General features: G+C 46.5%; 1 pseudogene; it reads right to left on the bottom strand.

Annotated features, from left to right (window-relative positions):
* Positions 1–3,001: 3,001 nt before the first annotated feature.
* The window catches only part of LOC102815264, a 2,247-nt pseudogene continuing 710 nt past the window's right edge, over positions 3,002–4,538 (bottom strand).

The raw sequence follows: 4,538 nt of genomic DNA, 5'->3' as shown, positions 1-4,538 counted from the left end.
GATGGATCAGCCAGGTGGCATCATTGATGGACTCAAGTGTGGCAGCGGTAGTGAGGTTGGCCCAGGATCGGACATTGTTTTGTTCTGCTGTGCATGGGGTTGCTATGAGTCGGTTCCGACTCGATGGCACCTGACAACAACAACAACATGTACCTCAAAGACCCTGGCACCAATGTGACTGATTTGCAGCCTTGTTAGTTTGCCTATGCAAACTGATATATAGTTTGTTATTCTATCTATGTAATCTGATTTGTAGCCTTGTTGCCCTGACCTGGTTAGCTGTTATCTAGTCTCCCTATTAGCAAACTTACTTGCTACTTTTCCTTCTGTACTGCCTGTTTCAGCAAATTCCTTTAGATAAGCCCCTAGACCTTGAGCCAGGAATGGAGCCTATGTAAACTAGCAGCCAGCTCCCTGTGACACCGCCGACTAAGGAGAAGCTATTGTCTCCCTAAGGAGCTCTGGTAGCGTAGTGGTTACGAATCGGGCTGCGAACCTCAAGGTCAGCAGTTCGAGACTACCAGCTGCTCCGTGGGAGAAAGATGAGGCTTTCTGCTCCTGTAAAGATTTAGAGCCTCAGAAACCCTGTACAGGGTCGCTATGGGTCGGAACCAACTCGACGGCACTTAACAACAACAACATTGTCTCCCTGCCGTCCAGCTATAGTTGTCTGTTGTGCCAATAAAATTCTCTATATTGGACATTATAGTGGTCATCATCCTTCTTTAGGACGTGAACCCGTAACAGGACCAACTCCCTTCACTCTTCAAGGCTCTCAAGACTGTGCAAGATTGCCAGAGGAGCAGCCCGGCACGCTGAGCAGCAGTCACATCAGTATCTTTACGTGGTCATGTTAACCTTCCATCTTCCCTAGAATGAAAGACCTATCTGTGCAAAGAACCACTTTCCCTTCTTCACTTGAAAAATCTTCACTGTGACAATAAACTCAGTGCAGAAAATTTGATGCAACTACAATTTTCACATCATACAACTGGTGTCTCTCTTGATAGGATATTGGTGCCCACAAAACTCACCTTTTATAGACAAAATTAATAAGGTTCAGTGACTTGTCCCTAATTCTCAGTAAGTGTATCCAAGGTTCCGTTCTTTGTCATGTCAACTCTTCTGCGAGCCCTTTTCTACAATGGTAATGGAACTGTGAATTCTTACAACTATCCTGAAATACAGTGTAACACTTGTTGTTGTAGTTATGTGCCGTGGAGTTGGTTCCAACTCATAGCAACCCTATACAGGGTTTCAGAGGCTGTAAATCTTTACCAGAGCAGACCGCCTCATCTTTCTCCCACGGAACCTCTGCTAGTTTCAAACTGCTGATCTTGCAGTTCGCAGCCCGATTCCTAAACACTGCGCTACCAGAGCTCCATACAGTGTAACACTATGTACCCGAAATTGACAAAGCGTTCATATATACTTTGATTCAGTGCAACCCCACTTCTAGCCATCTACCCTAATGATACAACCACACTAGCACCCAGAGGACTGGTGGAGCAGGATGAGTGGTAGGTAACGTGCGGCTGCACTTAAAGGAACCCAGAGTACAGGGGCTGTGCTGTTGTTAAATGCTGTGGAGTCTATGTCGACACATAGGGACCATGTATAGGGTTTCAAAGGAGCAGCTGGTAGGACTTTGCAGGACAAACTAACATTGTAGCCCAGCATATTAAATACTCACACTAGATGCTGCAACTTAAAGTCGTAACATGTGAAAGCTGTTTGAAAAGCGGAAACCAGGGATTCCCATATGTGTAGTTAAGGGTGTCTTTGGTGCAGTCTTTAGGGGCAGACTCCTGCTGTATCCCTGGGCCTCAGTGCACCTTCCACCAGAACCACCAGCTCTTGTCCCCGACTGTTTTCGGGTTTTGGTCATTTCTACACCAGAATCCCCACAACCTTCTCCAGCTCTGTTTGGGGATTTGGGTGTAATCTCCTACAGAAGCACTGCTGTGTCCTTCTGTGTGTCTGGACCTCAGCTGGACACTTCCCCAGGTCTTCGACTGGTCCCACCTACGTCACAGGATCTTATTTAGACCTTCCATCAGAACCATCACTGTTCTCCCCCAATCCATCTCCTGTACCTCAGATCAAATGTCCACTAGAACCACCACCACCTCCTTCCCTGTGTGACTGTGGGTATTCTTGAACCCAGTATCACATTCAAGGAACCCTGGTGGCATAATGGATTACAACTGGGCCTAAGCACAAGGTCAGCAGTTCGAATCTACGAGTCACTCCGAGGGAGGAAAATGAGGCTTCTGCTCCTGTAGATGACGGGCTCTGAAACCCTATTCTGGGTTGCTACGTGTCAGAACAGACTCGGTGGCACACAACCGCCAACACCATACTACGCCCTCCCCCACTTTCTCTTTGCTTGTTTTTCTTAGACTTTGGTTGGATCCTATACCCAACACTGCATCACACTGTGGTTGTTTCATTATTTGTGGAGATAAGTGTTTCTTTATTTTTCTCTAACACATACCTACTTCTTCAATTATGTATAGGATTATGTTTCATTATGGTCAGTACCTATCTTTGTCTTTGAAACAAAGGTATGTAACACCTAAAATCTACAATTCTGAGACCGAGATTGGCAACAACGAAGAACGGGAGCTTCCCCTGTGGAACAGATCCCCCACTCTGCTGTGAGCTGAGTAACATCAAAACCTGAGCGTGAGGGACAGGACCGGCAGGGTTGAACAGGACGGTTGGTATTGATTCTGGAACCTCCGGTGTGAGGAGTGACGCCAGAGCAGAGCAGTCTCCCCCCACAGTGCCCCAGTTTCTCCAGCATTTCCCACGCACACCAGCAGGTCCTTCATCATGTTCTCAAACCAGCCAGATCCATTCACTGGATCCAACCCAATGCTCCAGTGTTCACTCAGAGTCTGACAATGACTCCACAATCAGCATCTTTACCCTAGTGGTGGCTCCCATTTCCCAGGAAACCTCTGATCCATATGTGTGTGCTTTCTTCTACATCTATCTACAAGACAGCAGAGTAGGTTTCCTGGCAGTTCTCCTCAATTGTCATTCCCAGGTTGTTGATCCCAACAATGGTGACTGGAGGCATACTGTTCTCAGCTGCTGTTGTTGTGGGCCTCGGGGTATGTAGAGCAGCACAGAATAACCCCCATAATGATGATGGTGAAGGACAGGATGTAGAGCCCCAAAAACTTGTAGTGAAGGAGAAAGAGGACAAATAGGAGACTATAAAGGTCAGCTGTCATGGTGCCCAAGTTCACAGAAGTGGCACTGGTAGCTTAAATCACTAAAGATATAATAAACCTGTACAAGCAAAACCTACTGAGGGCAAACACCACAGAGAGGAGGGCGATTTTCCAGTCCCAATGAATGCTGGCAATATTCTTGTATTCCACAATCAATAGATGTAGGCTGCTGATAATTGTTCCAAAGAAACACACCATTCCTAAAAAGTCCTCTCTGCTCAGCGTCTTCACAGTATAGTCTTCATTCACATTGGAGATGCCGTAGAAGGAAGCCCCAGCAAGAGCTAAGATGTTACCACTCAGTACATTGCACCTGGATTGTCTTCCCTCCCTGAGAATGTGTTTGGTTCCTTCACCCAACAGACAGCCACAACAATGAAGTGGACCACTGTGTCTTGCATAAAGCATAACCCATGAGCGAACCATCAACCCAGGAATCCCGAAGCTTAACACTGGTTAGATATGTGTCTGGTATACTCTGACAACCAGGTAGTTAGTTTGCACATCCAGTAGTCCCAGCAGGATGGACTTATACCAGGCTTTTGTCAAATTATATAAAAGGTATCACTGTCTGATCCAAACACCGGCATCACCTTATAAATTAGACATAGGCATACTTGAGGTGGCTTGGAGCACTAGTGTGTTCACTTTGTATCTTTCTGCCAAACCCTGACTGGTGATGGCTGTCCCACATATACGCAAGGACATCATTAGACCCAGAGCAACTGTTGTTATAATATTACAGGTGAACACTTTGCCTCTTATCATGGGCAGGATGCTGGCAAAGGTGTCCTCTGCTCCCTGTGCTGAGAAGGCTGTGGGCAAGTGGCCTCCATGGGGTCCCCTACTCGGCTCTGGGTCAGGGAACCCATCCCAAAGAAGGAAACCATGTATTAAAATGCACTTTGAATGGGAGAGTTTCCATTACTGATTCAATCTCTTTACTTGGTATAAGTCACTAGGATTTTCTATTCATTTTTTAGTTGATTCTCACTGTGTTCCTGTGAACTTTTTTATTGGATCTAGCGTATCTAGTGCATGCATTTGAATTACAATGTTGTTAAAAACACTGCCAATCAAGGAAGGGAGTGATTAACTCTCCAGTCTAGGAGTGGAGGTCTCTAGGACCATCAATGGAAAGGAGCCGAGAGCGTGATCCTACCCAGAGAAGCAAATAAGCAGCGAGGCCCCAGATAGAGATAGAGGCAGAGACAATGACGCCGAGTGATGAAGCGGCTGGGGACTTTGGATCCAGAAAGGGAGAGGAACTGTGTGCTGAAGACTGGAGGGCGG

Source organism: Chrysochloris asiatica, unplaced genomic scaffold (assembly GCF_000296735.1).
Source record: "Chrysochloris asiatica unplaced genomic scaffold, ChrAsi1.0 scaffold00178, whole genome shotgun sequence".
NCBI classification, from domain to species: domain Eukaryota; kingdom Metazoa; phylum Chordata; class Mammalia; order Afrosoricida; family Chrysochloridae; genus Chrysochloris; species Chrysochloris asiatica.
This window is presented reverse-complemented; position numbering and strand designations above follow the sequence as displayed.